General features: G+C 35.9%; 1 long non-coding RNA gene across 18 annotated transcripts in view; it reads left to right on the top strand.

The window, feature by feature from the left end:
- The window catches only part of LOC129626936 (uncharacterized), a 151,229-nt gene that overhangs the window by 39,058 nt on the left and 91,268 nt on the right, over positions 1-20,903 (top strand). The window contains exon 5 of one of the 18 annotated variants that reach the window (XR_008702293.1): positions 7,806-7,962. The exons of 16 other annotated variants lie outside the window; for them this stretch is intronic. This is a non-coding gene — a long non-coding RNA (uncharacterized LOC129626936). The remainder of the gene's footprint in view (positions 1-7,805; positions 7,963-20,903) is intronic. One more of the 18 variants, XR_008702294.1, reaches the window with a different exon arrangement.

Below are 20,903 nucleotides of genomic sequence, written 5' to 3'. Positions count from 1 at the left end.
ATAAAAGGTATACATTAAGTGAAGTGGAAAAACACTGAATTAGGTTAGCTACAGTTATATAATGGAAATAAGGCACCAAGCTAGATCAATGATACAAAATAAATAACACATTTGGAAAATGGATTGTTGATCAAGTGCTAAAAGCAGTCATTTTAATTTATCCAGAGAAAACAAAACTGATTCTAGATGACTCAAGATGTATTTACCCTACAATTTATAATTTAAAATCATTTGAGGGTGATTCATGACAGAATCTATGAACCATAGCAAAATTGCAAGTTTGATTTTTTTTCCTGTTTAAACTCTTACATAAATGAGTTATTAGTATGAAGTAGCTACTTAGTGTCACATCCTATAGTAGGCTCATTACACACCTAATGATAATAGGCATTGTTATCTCAATTTCATAGAGAAAAACCGAGTTTCAGAGAAATTGGGTATCTTACTCAAGGTACCATGTTTAATACATGGGAGAGTTAGAATTTGAATGGAGCAAATTTTGGCTTCAAATTTAAGGCCATTTTTTCTCAACCAAACTGACTTTGTGTTCAGTATCATATCTTACTGTTTTTCATTTCCAACTCACTTTTCCACTAAAGTGATATAAAATCATACCAGTACTTGATGATGTTTCATACCTATTCTCTTTGTATATCTTTCATACCTTACTCTTTTTTAAAGTTTAGGTTATGCTGAAGTTTCTTCTCCTTTTAAATACCTGGTAAACTCCTATTTTCCTTAAAAAAGTATTATAGTTTTCCCAAAAATTCTTCTTGACCAACACCATTCTCCTCAAAGGGTCATTTGCTCTCTATTTAACCTTTGTACCTTCTACATTCTATGCACTTAGTATGTATGCATTCAATTTTTATATATTTATATGTATCTCTAAGTTTTCTAATATGTTGGCTTCTTCAGAGATTATGCCATAGTATATTTGTGTCTGAATCCCAAGTGCCTAGAACATTGTCTGGTACATTAATAGGTGCTGAATAAATGTTGAACTAAAATAAAAAGCATTAGTTTTTTTTTTTTTTTCACAATCCTGTTTATAAAGGCAAGAGGTCAAATCTGGGTGAATGATGTTTCTGACCTTAGATGACTGAAATTATGAGTAGAAAGTTTAAAGTTTGGATTTTATAAAAGGATACTAAACTTGAAATCAGAAGACCTAAATAAATTCTTGCTTTTTCATATGCAGGCAATGAGAAATTAGGCATTTCATTTCTCTCAAAGCTTTAATTATTCTCTAAAATGTGGCTTAAACAACTTTTTATATCACATAGTTATTTTGAGCAATCAAATGTAAATGGAATAATGCATATGATAATGCTTGAAAACTGCTAACCATTCAATGTGATGTTCCTTTTATTATTTCAAGGAGATAAAGTGACCCTAGGCAGCAGTCCCCAACCTTTCTGGCACGAGGGGCCAATCTCATGGAAGGCATTTCTTACACAGACTGAGGTGGGGGTGGTTTCATGATGGTTCAAGCACGTTATATTTACTGGGCACTTTATTTCTATTATTATCACATCGGCTCCACCTCACATCATCAGACATTAGATCCCAGAGTTTGGGGACCCATGACCTAAGGAAGATTAGCAAAATATAGCAAGATTACCAGTCTAGTGATTTGATGAAGTTAGGTATCATGGACTATTTTAAGTGAACTCTTGGGTAAATCTTCCAAAGTTTCAGAGATGAAATTTGTCAATGAGTTGTAGTTAACCTGAGATATAGTTGTTAGTGGCAGGCTCAAGAATAAATTAAATCTTCATCTATTTAGGAATTACATCTGAAGCTAAAATGAAATATCGAAATCATAGAATTATTGTCTTTGAAGTATAGAATGTTGATGTTATTGTCTACTTCCAAAACTATTCCATTAAAAATAATTAAAAATTTTTGTGAAAAGAAAAAAAAATGTAGTTAGAATAATTTAGGATTACCCTATACCGTATCCCCTTACACTTACTCAAAATCATACATTCAAATTAAATATTCCTTTATAAGTTTAGTAAGTTTCAGAAATGATTGGCTTTATTTTAAGCAATTTCAACCCAAGTTACTACTTTACAAAAAACACTTAGGGACAAATCTGTCCTAGATATTTTTAACAAATGAATAGGAAAGTAAAAGAGGAGGGATGCAAGATTTGAAGATCAAGAGTAACTGAAAATTTGTCCCCAGCTAGATATTCAAATTAAAAAAGATGAAATAGTAAGATCCCTACTTAGAATTGTTCCACTGAGGATGCTTCAGTTTTTAGAAAGATAATGAAAGCAGCAAAGTGTTCTGTCAATCAATTATATTGAGCAGTGTCATCTCAAGTTGTAAGCCAAGATGCATTCATTTTATGAATATATTCTTCTCTTGGTTACTGCCTTCCTGCTAAGTCACTTCAGTCATGTCCGACTCTGTGCGACCTCATAGACGGCAGCCCACCAGGCTCCCCCGTCCCTGGGATTCTCCAGGCAAGAACACTGGAGTGGGTTGCCATTTCCTTCTCCAACTGCTTTCCTAGGAGATGAAAATAAGCTGTATGCTGGGATATAATGGTACTTTAGGGGCTTAGAGAGCATATTATTGCATGGCCAATATTTAATAAGAATATGTATCCCCAGAGAATAGCTTTGTTACATATTAATCCAAAAGTAAGCAAAGACTGTCAGCACCTCTTTAAAAGCAGAATTAATTCATGATCAGGCAATTATGGAAATCTTACTTGTCATTTACAAGAAAACTCATGAGCAAGCACTATTCTTAGAAGTGAAAACAATGCAGTTGGTAAGACAGTTCATTAACTTTCACAAGGGAACTTGCAGTACACAGATGTAGGCCAAAATATAAGGTCTCTAGGTCAAATGTGAAATTATTTAAAATTAATTGTTGGAAGTTAACTAAAATGACTTTTGTCCAGTGATTTTTTTTTTTTTTTTACTTTCATTAACAATGATTCTTACACTTTAAAGTGTGATGCAGCAAGTTTCTTAATAAGCATTTGTAGTAAATGCAGGCTCTCCTCTAGCGTTTTAAGCCTCTTAACAGGTATTTTCTTTGAAAAATTTCACCAGCTGAATGTTATTATTATTCTTGGTTATGGAAAGGAACATATTGAAGTTTCTTTACTCATTAGCATCTTTTTTATCAGAAGTCTAATATTTAGGTAAAATATTAGATTCCATGCTTACAATAAGCTTGAAAACTTATCAGATAAGGTAACATGACATTTTGTACTTTTGCAAAACCCAGTTTGAGAAACACTGTAAACTTTTTTTAAACCAACTCCTCTAAAAAAAAATTGCAATATAGTTAATAAGAAATATTATAAACTTCTACCTTGAGGTATTATATCATTTATAATTAATTTTAGGAGAAAACATACTTTGATTTAGACTTTGTATGATTCTCCAAAGCAATTGAAAACCTGTTGAAGGATAAAGGAAATACCTGAAAAAAAAAAAAAAGACTGAGAATAGAAGCTACCAAAAATCAATTCTAAACTTTGAGGAAACTTCTAGAAGCAATGAATTAAGAAATGACATCTTTAAAAATAATGGTAGGCATTAAACATAAACAGGATAAAAAAAAAAGTATGATGGCAATATGACACAATTTCTTTCTTCAAAGTATTATAATAAATGAGAGTAATGCACACATTCACTTACAAATATTCATTGGTGTCCATTATTACAAAAACTTTCTTAGCGTCTGTGAACATAGGTATAAAACAACAACAAACAGAAATTGAAATCTTTGCACTCAAGGGGTTACATGGGATTACATTCTGGGGAAGGAGAGTAATTGATGAATAACTAAAAATGTAAAATATAAAAACAACAGTAAAAATTAAAGTAGAGGAAAGTATGGCATGCCTGGGGAGAAGGGAATTATAATTTAAATAGGGTGACCATGGAAACTCTTACTGTAAAGAGGACATTGGATCAAAGAATCAAAGGGAGAGAGGAACTAAGTTAGATATATAGGAGGAGATCATTAGAGAGGACTCATACATTGTACTTTATGTTGATTCTAGAGCTGTTTGCAATAAGGTCTTGTATAAAATTTAGAAGTAAAGATGATTAAATGGTTATAACTATAAATGAAAAAATATACTCTGTGTTAATACAATGATATCAGTTTGTATAAAGTGCATACAAAAGATTGTGCCCTCCAATCTGTACTCTTCAACATTTTAGTCAACAGTTGTAATCAGAATATAGAAGGCATACTTCTCATATCTGTAGAGAAGTAAAAATGTAGTGTTAATCCTGCACTGATAAATTTTACTTCTGAAGAAAATTTGTGTACAGTAACTAAAGAACTTGGCAAACTTTAATATTTGACCTTGTATTTGGTGAGAGAATCAGTTTTGTATAAGTGCCGGATTATTGAGACCTGGCTTAACAGAAACGTTATTGGAAATACTAGAAATTTTTGATTAATCACAAGCTCAATATGCTATAGAGTTATATTGGAGTTTTAAAAAATAGCTAAATTAGTCTTTGCTATATTGAAGAAAATAATTCAGGCATTGTTTTTGTAGTGTTAATTACATCAGAGACAACATGTTCAATGTTAAGAGTTATATTTTAAAGGGACACTTTATGACCAACCTAGATAGCATATTAAACAGCAGAGATATTACTTTGCCAACAAAGGTCCGTTTAGTCAAGGCTATGGTTTTTCCAGTGGTCATGTATGGATGTGAGAGTTGGACTGCGAAGAAAGCTGAGCACTGAAGAATTGATGATTTTGAACTGTGGTGCTGGAGAAGACTCTTGAGAGTCCCTTGGACTGCAAGGAGATCCAACCAGTCCATCCTAAAGGAGATCAGCCCTGGGTGTTCTTTGGAAGGACTGATGCTGAGGCTGAAACTCCAGTACTTTGGCCACCTCATGCGAAGAGTTGACTCATTTCAAAAGACCCTGATGCTGGGAGGGATTGGGGGGAGGAGGAGGGGACGATGAGATGGCTGGATGGCATCACCGACTCGATGCACATGAGTTTGAGTGAACTCTGGGAGTTGGTGATGGACAGGGAGGCCTGGCATGCTGTGATTCATGGGGTTGCAAAGAGTCAGACATGACTGAGCAACTGAACAGAAAATATTAATGTTAATTTAAAAAGGAACAGTAACCTTAGAGGAAGATTTAAAACTTTATACATAGTATCTTACATGCATTTAAAACAGATAGCAGTCTTGATTTATGATATCCAAAAGTATCCATTTCTTCAGTAGTCTTCTTAGACTGGTGGAAAGAGAAGCATTTATGCCCTTCAGCTTTAGAAACTGCTTTTAGTCAATACATTGGTATTTGTGGACAAGTGCAGTAGGAAAAGGGTTGTGAAAGATTATATCTACACATAAGGCATGTTTTTTGGGAAAGCTACTTTGTCCATCTGATGCAAAAACTGATTCATTGGAAAACATCCTGATTCTGGGAAAGATTGAAAGTGGTAAGAGAAAGAGATGAAAGAGGGTGAGATGGTTGGATGGCATCATCTACTCGATGGACATGAGTTTGAGTAAACTCAGGAGTTGGTGATGGACAGGAAAGCCTGGCATACTGCAGTCCCTGGGGTTGCAAACAGTTGGACATGACTGAGCTACTGAACTGAACTTATGAAAGAAAGTCAAGATCACTAAGAGAACACTGAAGTTATAATTCAATGAAAAATAAACAAGTAAATCTGAGTGGAAAAATACATAAGAATTCCTTGGAGACTAATTTTAATTTTTAAAGTAGAGATTTAAACTAAATTCATGAGAAAACAGAAAATTACTAGGGGACTTTCAGGAATGGCATGAAGTCCAGCAATGAGTAGCACACTGAAGAAAAAAGTTACAGATTTTGAAGAAGTCTCATGTCTTAAGAGGACCCCATGGAAATAAACTACAAGTAGTCTCTGTGTGTGTGGCTGATGGCCATGAAGAAAACAGTAAACTCAGTTCTATAATCATAAGAAATGAATTCAGCCAACAATCTGAGGGAACTTGAAGTGAATTATTCCTTGGCCTAGGTGTCAAACTGTTGTGACTTTGTTAAATTCATTTGCTAGGTAGAGCCATGGATCAACAGAAGACTAAAAGGGAAAGTGAAAGAGAGGAGTTGATTATACACAGGTTCTGGAGAAGGTACACAGCACACCTCCATGGGAGGTCAAGGCAGGCTGCAGGCAGAGAGAGAACCTCAGGATGTGGGTCACATGTCCTGAGGGGCCATGAGGTGGAGTGCTTTGAAGTTCCTATGCTATGTCTGGATTAGTCAACTCAAACCAAAAAGAGGTTTTTTTTTTTTTTTTTTTTTTAACTTATTTTTATTTGAAAGATAATTGCTTTACAATGCTGTGCTGGTTTCTGTCATATATCAACATGAATCAGCCAGAAGTATACATGTGTATCCTCCGTCTTGAACCTCCCTCCCACCTGATCCCACCCCTCTAGGTGGTACCAGAGCACCAGATTGAGCTCCCTGTGTTATACAGCAACTTTCCACTAGCTATCTATTTTACATATGGTTATGTATATATTCCAATGCTACTCTCTTAACTGGTCCCACACTCTCCTGCCCCTGTGTGTCCATAAGTCTGTTCTCCATGTCTGAGAAAGAGTGGGGATTTGGTTAAGCTTTGATAGGGCTTTATCAGAGGAGTGGACAAGGGGAAGACATGTAAGATAAGGAAGAGTTCTTACCACAAAGAGGTCTAGGGAGTTTAGGAACTTACAGGTACTTGGGATTCTGGGGGCTGTTCACTAAGGCATGTGCTCCAGGAAGGGGCTCATGTCAGTTCAAGGTCCCTACAGGGCACTTGGCCATAAAAATGAATGCCAAGTTACCAATACCATGGAGTAGTTGAGCTAAACTTTCAACATAGGTGTTACTGCAGCCTGATGGAAACCTTGATTTTGGTTTCAGTCTAGCTTCATGATTGGTGTGACTTAGCTAAGAAAAGGACTCCGCCAAACTATGCCTGTACTGACCATGGAAGCTGTGAGAGAATAGCCATGTGTTGTTTCAAGCTTTTAAATTTGTAGTAATTTTTTTATTGAACAATAGAAATGCAAATCTTTTTAATAACAAGATTGTGTGGTATAGTTATATAACCTATGTCAAACCAAAGAAAATTGCCTTAAAGAAAAAAAGATTTAGAGATGGACATGTGAACCAAGCTGAGTTGATCAAAATTCTCTTTAAGATATTTTTGCTAGTGCAGATAGAACTTTTTCTGCTAAAGGTTTTTATGCCAATCATAATGCTACCTGGGAAAAGAGAAAACCTGAAAATATTGCTATATTTCATCTAGCTATGTATAAAGAGAAGACCTTCTAATCAATTGCACACCTTAGAATTCCTTAATTGCATAAGAAATATGACTTGCTAATGAAAGAGTAATGCCTAATACAAAGACTAAAGACTGGGCCTCTTATCCTGTCCTACTATATACTTCATAATCAGTAAATTCTGGCTGAGTCTTTATTTATCTGTATGCTACTTACTAAACACATCACTTATACTTTTGCATCTTAGCTCACAGTTGGTTCCACTGCATTGGACTCCCCTTTTTATATCCAATCTTAACCATTCTCCAGTGATTTGAGTGAAGTTGCCTGTATATATCCTATATATATGAGAATATCTTTGCTTCAAAATTCAAAATAAATTCTTAGAATAATTTTACCTTGGTCATGCAAATTAAATCTCTCTTTAGGAATTTAGGAAAAATGTCTCTGATTTATTCACATGGCCATTTTTAATAACTTCACTCTTATTTGAAATGCATGTATTTTCTCTTTATAGGCTTAATTTCTTAAAAAAAAATAATTTCTAACTACAGTTTATGGATTTCATGTCTAATGTAAACATTGCTGTCACTGTTTAGCCACAAAGTCATATCGACTCTTTCTGTACCCTGGACTATAGCCTGTCAGGCTCATCTGTCCATGGGATTTCCCAGGTAAGAATACTGGAGTGAGTTTTCATTTTCTTCTTGAGGGAATATTCCTGACCCAGGGATTGAACCTGCATCTCCTGCATTGGCATGTGGGTTTTTTATTGCTGAACCACCAGGGTGGTCCCAGTGTAAACATATCATTTAAATTTAAAAAAAAGAAGAATGGAACTGGAGGAATCAACCTACCTGACTTCAGGCTCTACTACAAAGCCACAGTTATCAAGACAGTATGGTACTGGCACAAAGACAGAAATATAGATCAATGGAACAAAATAGAAAGCCCAGAGATAAATCCACGCATATATGGACACCTTATCTTTGACAAAGGAGGCAAGAATATACAATGGATTAAAGACAATCTCTTTAACAAGTGGTGCTGGGAAAACTGGTCAACCACTTGTAAAAGAATGAAACTAGAACACTTTCTAACACCATACACAAAAATAAACTCAAAATGGATTAAAGATCTCAACGTAAGACCAGAAACTATAAAACTCCTAGAGGAGAACATAGGCAAAACACCCTCTGACATTCATCACAGCAGGATCCTCTATGACCCACCTCCCAGAATATTGGAAATAAAAGCAAAAATAAACAAATGGGACCTAATTAACCTTAAAAGCTTCTGCACATCAAAGGAAACTATTAGCAAGGTGAAAAGACAGCCTTCAGAATGGGAGAAGATAATAGCAAATGAAGCAACTGACAAACAACTAATCTCGAGAATATACAAGCAACTCCTACAGCTCAACTCCAGAAAAATAAATGACCCAATCGAAAAATGGGCCAAAGAACTAAATAGACATTTCTCCAAAGAAGACATACAGATGGCTAACAAACACATGAAAAGATGCTCAACATCACTCATTATCAGAGAAATGCAAATCAAAACCACTATGAGGTACCATTTCACACCAGTCAGAATGGCTGCGATCCAAAAGTCTACAAGCAAGAAATGCTGGAGAAGGTGTGGAGAAAACGGAACCCTCTTCCACTGTTGGTGGGAATGCAAACTAGTACAGCCACTATGGAGAACAGTGTGGAGATTCCTTAAAAAACTGGAAATAGAACTGCCTTATGATCCAGCAATCCCACTGCTGGGCATACACACTGAGGAAACCAGAAGGGAAAGAGACACGTGTACCCCAATGTTCATCGCAGCACTGTTTATAATATCCAGGACATGGAAGCAACCTAGATGTCCATCAGCAGATGAATGGATAAGAAAGCTGTGGTACATATACACAATGGAGTATTACTCAGCCATTAAAAAGAATACATTTGAATCAGTTCTAATGAGGTGGATGAAACTGGAGCCTATTATACAGAGTGAAGTAAGCCAGAAAGAAAAACACCAATACAGTATACTAACGCATATATATGGAATTTAGAAAGATGGTAACAATAACCCTGTGTACGAGACAGCAAAAGAGACACTGATGTATAGAACAGTCTTATGGACTCTGAGAGAGAGGGAGAGGGTGGGAAGATTTGGGAGAATGGCATTGAAACATGTAAAATATCATGTATGAAACGAGTTGCCAGTCCAGGTTCGATGCACGATACTGGATGCTTGGGGCTGGTGCACTGGGACGACCCAGGGGGATGGAATGGGGAGGGAGGAGGGAGGAGGGTTCAGGATGGGGAACACATGTATACTTGTGGCGGATTCATTTTGATATTTGCAAAACTAATACAATTATGTAAAATTTAAAAATAAAATAAAATTTAAAAAAATATATAATTTTTAATGTTAATATTTTTAGAAGAATTAAGCTTGAAATATGGATAAATGTGTGTTTATAAATAGTCTTAACAAATGAAATGCTGCCATCTTGACTTTCAAGAATGAAGACTCCACTGTATACTATGAAACTGAAATAGGGTATAGATCCCTCTTCTTACTGTTGCTACTTGCTACACTCTTGACTCAGGATATTCTAATACTGATCAGAATCCTGGGACACTGGTATGGAACTCATACTCTCATTGAACTTGACAGTTTTGATATGTAGCTAGCAGTCTGTATATCTCATAGTTTCATACTTGTACAAAATTCTGCTTCATTGTCTTGACTACAAAAATCATTTCTCAGACACGGACATGATATGATACACCTTGGTATACTCATCCTCGCAGCTGTGCCCCAGCACTGAGCACTTTGTGTTTACTCAGCACATCTTTGGTACTGAAAATGAACTGAAGGAAGCAGTAGGGCCAGCTTAGAACTGAAGTCCAGTAAAAATGCTTCCACTTGGTGGCAGCATATGGGGCTTGTCATGAAGTTAATAGAAACAGTGAAGTTACATGCTGAGGAACAGGAGAGGGGGAAAAAGGTATGTGATGACAGCTTTGCAATGTACATGAGTACTGATATTTTAAAATCAAAGGTGAAGACCTTACTTGACTGACATATATTTACCTTTATTATGAAAGATACTCTGTAAAGGTAAGAGCTTTGTAGACAGTATTCACTCATCTATCCTCAGCATCTATTCTTGGCATGTATTCTTGGCTCTTGATTAATATTAATTAAATGGACTAATGTATCAATTATCACATCAATGATTAGAAATATGAATTTGAAGAAAACTTGCTAAATATGTGTTTCTTGTTACCTGAATTTCTGGATGTCATTTAAAGCAACAGAACTCAATTTGAAGAGCATCTATTTATATTTTTTGAAAAATCTCTAAGCTTATGTTAAGAAAGGTTTACTCTTTATTCCTTAATTCTGACATTTCTATATCTACGTTCCACTCAGTCTTCAAATATAATATGTCCAATCTTAAGATCATCATATTTTGTTCAGAATAGTCTTTCCCTCCTGTCTCCCTCATGCGAATAGAGGCACTACAATTTTTTCAGCCATCAAAAATTACAAACTTAAGATAATTTTCAAATATCTTCTTTCTCTATCATATTCAATTTATTATCTTATACTTTGAGGACATCTGTTAACCACATTTATTTTGATAACATCCCAATTACACATGGTAGAACTCAGTCTACAGATGGGGAGATGGTGAGTCATTTCCCCAAGCAAAGTTTAAGTAACTATTCTTCTGTTCCAGATTTATTTCTAGCTTCCTCATTAGCTCTTTCTATAGCATTCACTCTCATATTTTACTTTTTTTCTGATATCCAATAATGCACATAATGTCCTATATTTTAATTTTATAAATCTGGTGTAATTAAATTATTTCACTTGTGCTTATATAACTTCATATATAGTAAGCCCTTTGTCTTAGGGCTCTCTGTCCGCCCCTAAAATGTGAATAACTGTAGTACATCCATTTATGTATTCTTTCAGGACAATTACCTCTCTCATTCTGAAGCACCCCATTATCAGAGAGAAACATTTTATAGGTGTTTGTTCTTGTTCAGTCACTAAGTCGGGCCCAGCTGTTTGCCACCCCATGGACTGCAGCATGCCAGGCTTCCCTGGCCTTCACTTTCTCCCAGAGTTTGCTCAAACTCATATCCATTGGGTTGATGGTCCATCCAACCACTACATCCTCTGTCACCCCTCTCTCCTCTTGCCCTCAGTCTTTCCCAGAATCAGGGTCTTTTCCATTTCCTCAAATCCAGGGTCTTTGAATTGGCTCTTCCCATCAGGTGGCCCGAGTATTGGAGTTTCAGCTTCAGCATCAGTCCTTCCAATGAATATTAGGGTTGATTTCCTATAGGATTGACTGGTTTGATCTCCTTGCTATTCAAGGGATGCTCAAGAGTCTTCTCCAGTGCCACAATTTGAAAACATCGGTTCATTGGTGCTCAGCCTTTTTATGGTCCAACTCTCATACTTGTACATGACTACTGGAAAAACAATACCTTTTTGTCCAAACTAGATGGACATTTATTGGTGAAGTGATGTCTCTGTTTTTTAATGCACTGTCTAGGTTTATCATATCTTTTCTTCCAGGGAGCAAGTGTCTTTTAATTCATGGCTGGAGTCACCATCTGCAGTGATTCTGGAATACAAGAAAATAAAGTCTGTCACTATTTCCATTGTTTCTCCAACTATTTGTTGTGAAGTGATGAAACCAGATGCAATGATCTTTTTTTTTTTGAGTATTGAGTTTTAAGACAGCATTTTTACTCTCCTCTTTCATCCTCATCAAGAGGCTCTTTAGTTCTTATATACTTTCTTCCATTAGAGTGATATCATCTGCATATCAGAGATTATTGATATTTCTCCCAGCAATCTTGATTCAAGCTTGTGCTTCATCCAGCCTAGCATTTCTCATGATGATATGCCAGCAAATTTGAAAACCTCAGCAGTGGCCACAGAACTGGAAAAGGTCAGTTTTTATTCCAATCCCAAAGAAAGGCAATGCCAAAGAATGCTCAAGCTATCGCACAATTGCACTCATCTCACACGCTAGTAAAGTAATGCTCAAAATTCTCCAAGCCAGGCTTCAGCAATACGTGAACCGTGAACTTCCTGATGTTCAAGCTGGTTTTAGAAAAGGCAGAGGAACCAGAGATCAAATTGCCAACATGTGCTGGATCATGGAAAAAGCAAGGGAGTTCCAGAAAAACATCTATGTCTGCTTTATTGACTATGCCAAAGCCTTTGACTGTGTGGATCACAATAAACTGTGGAAAATTCCGAAAGTGATGGGAATACCAGACCACCTGATCTGCCTCTTGAGAAATTTGTATGCAGGTCAGGAAGCAACAGTTAGAACTGGACATGGAACAACAGACTGGTTCCAAATAGGAAAAGGAGTTCGTCAAGGCTGTATATTGTCACCCTGTTTATTTAACTTATATGCAGAGTACATCATGAGAAATGCTGGACTGGAAGAAGCACAAGCTGGAATCAAGATTGCCAGGAGAAATATCAATAACCTCAGATATGCAGATGACACCACCCTTATGGCAGAAAGTGAAGAGGGACTAAAAAGCCTCTTGATGAAGGTGAAAGAGGAGAGTGAAAAAATTGGCTTAAAACTCAACATTCAGAAAACAAAGATCATGGCATCTGGTCCCATCACTTCATGGGAAATAGATGGGGAAACAGTGGAAACAGTGTCAGACTTTATTTTTGGGGGCTCCAAAATCATTGCAGATGGTGATTGCAGCCATGAAATTAAAAGATGCTTACTCCTTGGAAGAAAAGTTATGACCAATCTAGATAGCATATTGAAAAGCAGAGACATTACTTTGCCAACAAAGGTCCGTCTAGTCAAGGCTATGGTTTTTCCTGTGGTCATGTATGGATGTGAGAGTTGGATTGTGAAGAAAGCTGAGTGTTGAAGAATTGACGCTTTTGAAGTGTGGTGTTGGAGAAGACTCTTGAGAGTCCCTTGGACTGCAAGGAGATCCAACCAGTCCATTCTGAAGGAGATCAGCCCTGGGATTTCTTTGGAAGGAATGATGCTAAAGCTGAAACTCCAGTACTTTGGCCGCCTCATGCGAAGAGTTGACTCATTGGAAAAGACTCTGATGCTGGGAGGGATTGGGGGCAGGAGGAGAAGGGGACGACAGAGGATGAGATGGCTGGACGGCATCACTGACTCGATGGACGTGCATCTGAGTGAACTCCGGGGGTTGGTGATGGACAGGGAGGCCTGGCGTGCTGCGATTCATGGGGTCGCAAGGAGTCGGACACAACTGAGTGACTGAACTGAACTGACTCTGCATATAAGTTAAATAAGCAGGGTGACCACATACAGTTTGATGTGCTCCTTTCTCAATTTGGAACCAGTCCGTTCTTTCATGTCTGGTTCTAATTCTTGCTTCTTGACCTGCATGCAGGTTTCTCAAGAGACAGGTAAGGTAGTCTAGTATTCCCATCTCTTTAAGTATTTTCAACAGTTTGTTTTGATCCACACAGTCAAAGGCTTTAGCATAGTCATTAAAGCAGATTTTTTTTTTTTTTTCTGGAATTCCCTTGCTTTATTCTATGTTCCAATGGATGTTGTCAATTTGATCTCTGGTTCCTCTGCCTTTTCTAAATCCATGTTGTACATCTGGAAGTTCTTGGTTCAGGTACTACTGAGGCTTAGGTTGAAGAATTTTGAGCATTACCTTGCTATCATGTGAAATGAGGGCAACTGTCTGGTAGTTTGAACATTCTTTGGCTTTGCCCTTCTTTGGAATTGGAACAAAAACTGACCTTTGTAGGTGTTTGTGAGATTCTATTTTAAGTTTTTCCAGTGCAGTAGATATGTACTTCAAGCATATTTCTAGCTATTAGACTGAGATATGTTATCACTAATCCTCTTAAGCTTCCAGTTAAGGTGGAAAACATGCAAGGAAATAGAAATTTTAAGAGACTCTGATATCTGTCATAAAGAAATGTTAGTAGCTCAGTCATGTCTGACTCTTTGTGACACCATGGATAGTGGCCCACTAGGCTCCTCTGTCCATGGGATTCTCCAGGCAAGAATATTGGGAGTGGGTTGCCATTTCCTTCTCTAGATATCTATATCTATAGGGAACACCAAACCTAATGTGGAAAGGTCTTGAAAGCCTTTTGCCAAGGGGAGGGACATCTATTGAGATGAATTCATGTAACAAAAAATCTCACCACTTTAGTCACTTTACTTGTACTAGGTATGTAGCAAATTCACAAACTTTTGCAACTATCACCATTATCTAATTCCAGAAAATTTTAATCTCCAAAGGACACTGTGTACCCATTAAGTAGCCATTGCTCATTTCACATCCCCCTACCCTTACCTGGGAAACCAAAATCTATTTTGTCAATATATTTGCCTAATCTGGACATTTCATCTAAATAGAAATGTGTAATACATTAGTCTTTGTCTAGTAAACTCACTGTTTGAACTTCCTTATGGACAGTTTCTATTATTTGCCTTTTTTTTTCTTTTGTGTGTGGGTCATACTTTCCTGTTATTTGTATTCATTATATTTGTTGTTAAACTGATCATTTTTAACATGATAATGTGATAACTCTAAAAATCCAATTATCTCCCCTTCTCACTATATTTTTATTTCTTAGGAACCATTTATAGCCAGAGTTTCTTTTATCACTAATATACATCTCTGCCAATGTGTATGTCTGTGTATACATACATACATACATACATATATATATATATATATATGTAATCATATAGTGAATGTAATTCTGAATAATTAATTTTGTCAAGTCTCTATTCTTTTCCATGTATGGCCACTAATGTCTCTATTTGTTTGGTTTAGGGATGAGATAGAACTAAGATTTGCTTAAATACCGAGAAACAGCAAACTCCCAGTCTTTGCCGATGCCTCTACATGTTAGGCATATCTTCAACAATGATCCAGGCAGTTTACAAGTCTTCCTTAATCTCTACTTCCTCCCTATATAGAGGAAGTGATAGTCAGAAATGATAGCTTGGAACCTTATCTTTTTCTTGAACAGGTGCCCTGCTCTGGGAATTCTCGTGACTTTCTGGATTCCCAAGAATAACTTGGGGTGTTTAAAAACATATATTACCTAAAGCATCTCATTCCTTAGCATTTTCCCCAAGCTTTTTGTTTAGTCAATGATTTGCTCCAAGTGTTTTTCACTGTGCTTCCCTGGTGGCTCAGACAGTAAGGAATCCTCCTGCAGTGCTGGAGATGTGGGTTCGATCCCTGGGTTGGGAAGATCCCCTGGAGGAGGGCATTGATACCCACTCTATTATTCTTTCCTGGAGAATCTCCATGAATAAAGAAGCCTGGGATGCTATAGTACATGGGGTTGCAAAGAGCTGGACATGACTGAGCGACATTCATTGTCCCAGAAAACGATGGCTATTACATCTCCCTACACAGTTTTTGACAAATGCCCTGGATAGCTGCCTCAGCACTGGGAGAGTTCCTATTGGGCAAGACAAAGACAAACCTTTTTGAACTGGTCATCTGGGCAGTTACTAAGCAGGCCAAAATAAACCACATTTTTTTGGTAAATGAGCTCTGTTTTGTTCCATCTGGCACTGGTACATATATAAGGGTTGTTTGTTGTTATTTTCAAAGACATTGCATAACTGGGGACTGTGAAGTAGAAACAGGGCAGGTTCAAATTATGCCACAAGGCTCTCAGTTCTTTCCAAGATTCAGTTGGCTTTTATTATGGAAGCATTACTCTGCTTGCCACAAATTTTGGTAATTTTCTCATGTTCCAAAAAGGTTGTATCTGACAGTTTCTCACAAAATTTTCACTGGCTTTATGGAAGTATTTATATAGGGATTTCTTTGGATTTCTTTGTCATTTTTCTAACAACACTAGAAAAAACTTTTATGACAATATGACAACTAAGCTGGATTTGAACCAGTAGAAATTAGGTAGGAAACATAAGAGAAACAAACCAGGTAGAGAGAACATTGAGTTAAAAGCCACAGAAGCAAAGGTGAATGGTGTGTGCTGGGAAATGACCCTAATTCATATGGCTGAATTATAGTGTGCAAATTAAGTACAAAGACATGCATTTTACAGGAGACAGGATGGAGACTGAGAGTTCCTTATGCAATAATACAATATTTGGACTTAATTTGGGCAATGTGGACTCAATTATTTAATGCAGATTTGTTAATTCATTTATGTAAACATTGAAGAGGATGGATAATTTGAGAATAAATTTGGGGAATTTAGTAAAAAACTAATAAAAAAATCAAAAGCGTAGGAAGGGTGAGGAAAATGTCCAGAACGATTGAATTCAGAAAAGTTAGGAGACACTGTTACCATTCACTGAAATTAAGAATACAGGCCATGAAGTGAATTTGGAGAAAGGGGGAAAAAAACCCAAAAAACTAGATGAATTGAGTTTGGACAGTATGAAATCAAGTTGTCCATGAAATATAATGGACTATATTCAACAGACTTTTAAAAACACAGGTTTGATGCTCAAGGGGAAATTTGGAGCTGCTGATGCAGATTTTGTGTAACCAAAGCTGTACATAGGTAATCAAAGAAACTCTAGGTATGAATGGCATCCTAAGAGATGAAAATATAGTGAGAAAAGATGATTACGGCCGCCCTAGGAATCTACCAATTTTAATAGACAATTTATTATTAGTATTTCTAGTCAAATTGTATCATACATTAAGAGTCAATGAAAAAGATTATTCACAGTAATGAATGAAGTTTAAACCACTTTTTTTTAGAGGTGTGCCTAAACTTTAACACTAAAGAAGTTTTCTTATAGTTGATCCAAAAATTTTTCTGGTGGAAAACTAAGTCTGGAGGGAAGGCTTTATATTGTTGAATAGTAGGGAAATCTGGAGATAATCTTTGTTTTTAATCTGGGTCATCAATATGAATTTGTTTTTTGTTTGTTTTTTTTTTGTTTGTTTTAGAATTTGTGGTTTTGTAATATCAGCTACAAGAAAATTAAACTCTTCTAAAAAAAATAAGCCAAGAGAATCCCAAAATATAATCAGGGAGAAAAATAAAACTGTTCTTGTGGAGTCTGAGATATAGTTTTATCACCTGACATTAGCTTTATTCCCAACTTAATCATGGAGAAGGAAATGACAACCCACTTCAGTATTCTTACCTGGAAGATTCTATGGGCAGAGGAAACTGGCGGGCTACATACAGTCCATGGGGTCGCAAAGAGTTGGCCATGACTGAGCACATCAGTGGCAACTTTGATCTATCCAAACATTAGAGATTTAAAAAACACAGCTACAACCAAAGACAAGCCCAAGTTTTCGCAAATAAGTAATTAATGATTCATTCCTATTTAAATATTATTTGTGGATAGAGACTCCACTTTAGACTTTTTTAAAAAATTGACATTATAATTAAACAGTCATATCACATATGGGCTTCCCAGGTGGCACTAGTGGTAAAGAACCTGCTTGCCAATGCAGGAGATGTGGATTCGATCACTGGATTGGGAAAATTCCCTGGAGGTGGGTATGGCCACCCACTCCAGTTATCTTGCCTGGAGAATCCCATGGACATACAGGAGCTTGGCAGGGCACAGTCCATAGGGTCACAAAGAGATGGACACAACTGAAGTGACTTAGCATGCACACATGAACGTACATAACCCATATATATAAAATACTCTGTATTTGAAAACAGAAACACATTACTTGTATTTTTAAAAGATTGCATTAATCAGTCACAATCACTGTTTAAAATAGGCAGCAAGTGAATTTCTAACAAGGAATTTAGTAAATTGTTCAGAGAAAGATTATTTAGATATGACTAGCTTCAGTAATTCAGTAAGAATTTTTCAGTAAACATTTCATAAATGAGTAGATATGGATAGTATATATGAGGGGGAAAATATTTATAAAAAAGCACAGATAGCAAATATTTTAGGCTACACAGTTCATGCCATCTTTCATACTACTCAACCTGTTCCCTGTAGAAAAAAATAGCTGTAGACTATACATAAACAAATGAACATGGATATGTTAAAAAAAAAAAAAAACACGCAACTTATTTACAGACACTAAATTTTGATTTCCTATAATTTTCATGTATCACACAATATCAAAATTTTGTTTTTTTCCCCCCCAATGTTGGAGGTGAAAAATACTTTCTTAGCTAAACATGCAAGATAAACCACAGCAGACATAAGGACAAGTCAGTCATTTGGACGGCAGTTACTGACCCTTGAACTGATTCATTACAAAAGACCCTGATTTGCGGAAAGATTGAAGGCAGGAGGAGAAGGGGACAATAGAGGATGAGATAGTTGGATGGCACCACCAACTCAATGGACATGAATTTGAGCAAGCTCCAGGTGTTGGTGATGGCCAGGGAAGCCTGATGTGCTGCAGTCCATGGGGTCGCACAGAGTCAGAAATGACTGAGCAACTGAATTGAACTACTGATCCCTGGTCTAGAACCTAAAATTGACATTATTTCCTCAAACTGTATATGTAAAAGCTGTACACACACACACACACACACACACACACACACACACACACACACACAGGCTAAGGTTGAGTTTTTGGACTCTGAAAAAATTAAGGTTGGAACAATGTGATTATTTTTCTCTTCATTCTATTTTTCTTATTTGACATAGAATAATAGTTTTGTTGTTGTTCTTATTGTGTTTCATAGGCTCAAAATGTTTTTTTTCTGAAATGACTGAATACATGTATGACTGAAAATATTAATGACTTTCTATTCTGGCAGGGCACTAGAAAGATCCAAAATAATGCAATTTTTCTTTCCCTAGCACTTTTATATAGCCACTTTATAAGCAGCTCAGTTTTTTCACTGCTATTGACTTAACACACAATGTATAAGGATAACCAGTTTTTAAAATTCCATACACATTTCAGTGGCCTGCAAAGAGCATTATAACAGAGTTTATCATAGAATAAAGAAAGCACATGATTGGTTACATACTTACAAAGCTTAGGCATTGAAAGACTTTGTTTTATAACTATAAAGCAGAATTATTTAAATGTCATTTTAATGAATATATATGAAATAAATAACTATTTTAGTTTTTGATGATAATGTTCTAAATATTCAAAATTTGTTTTCTTTGCATTGCATATTTAATTGTGCTAACCTTTCCAGCTATTTAATTTTTCAGTTGGAAATAGTTGTGTTTTTTTTTTTTTGACAGAGCTTGACATATTACAGTGTAATAGATGAGAACATGGGGTCTACAGTTAATTAACTACAGATCTTAGCTCCACTTCTCAATAAGCATGTGGCCTTGCACAATTACTTATCTATGATTTATTTTCCCCTTTAGCCTGGAGATAAAAGTCCCTAGCTTATAAGATGTTGGTATTTAAAAGATTTAATATGTGCAAATTGCTTGTAATAGTTTCTGGTACAGTTTCTGATGTTTTAAGAACTTATTACATGTGAACTTTTATATATATTTAAATTAAACAATAAAATATTATCATTAATACTTATTTTTAGTTACCTATTTCATCCTATACAGCAAGTATAAGGTGGGAGAAAATAATTTGGAGACATTAAAGAAGATTTCAGACAAACTGGTTAATGCATTAAGAATATATATATTTTTAAATCATACAAGTTACTGGCATTGAAAATCAGATCTGAAGGAAACTTCCTACCATCATAAAGCAGCTAAAGGCACTGTGGAATTTTACCCTATATCACAGATAAAACAAACAGATTTCTTTTCCTTTTAGAAGGACATACTCCTATCCATCAATGGGCATACATTTGTTTGCATCAAGTTTCTTTTACCTTCAGTTATTTTAAGTTTGAAGGAACATCTGTCTTTTTTTGATGTGAAAAAAAATTCCCCTTTGGATTAAGACTGCCTTTTCCTTGGCTGCAGAGGCATATTAATGAGAACAATATTTATAAAAAAAGGTAAATTATCTTATATCAATACCACTATGCTTAGAATGTGTAGTGATTTCAAATGTATATAGAATGAATGCACTAATATGTCAAACTAAATAAAAAGGGAAAAGCATGAACTTTTCATTATAAATTACTACATTATATCTTTAATTTATTGATGAAGATTTATTGAAATATTAACTGAAGAATTATACTGTTTGGAACCTTCCAGAAGAGGCATTTCCATAAGCAGCAAATAATCCCTATATATGTTCTTATTGAGCTTGCTGGGTGTTGTTACTTGACAGTTGGTTGCTGTAGTTGTTGTATTTGTTCTTAAATGATTATGCTTCTTAATGTATCACTGGTTTTCAGAGTCTAAGGCAAATACTGTACCATCTCCTGGGTAAATCTCTCCCAGCACCCATTTTGAGAATGCTGACACATATATTCCAAAATCAAACAATATTTTTTCATCAAAGGCACAGTTGAATTTTTTCAGTTAAATATTTAATCTCGTCAGAGATACATTGTTGACAGTTATATTTTCAGTGAGATCATATGAATCCAGTTCCCAACCTAAGAACTATTAATTTACATTAGCTTGTCTATACTGCCAAAGAATGCTCTAACTACCACACAATTGCACTCATTTCACATGCTAGTAAAGTAATGCTCAAAATTCTCTAAGCCA

This window comes from Bubalus kerabau, chromosome 14, assembly GCF_029407905.1.
Source record: "Bubalus kerabau isolate K-KA32 ecotype Philippines breed swamp buffalo chromosome 14, PCC_UOA_SB_1v2, whole genome shotgun sequence".
Lineage (NCBI taxonomy): Eukaryota > Metazoa > Chordata > Mammalia > Artiodactyla > Bovidae > Bubalus > Bubalus kerabau.
This window is presented reverse-complemented; position numbering and strand designations above follow the sequence as displayed.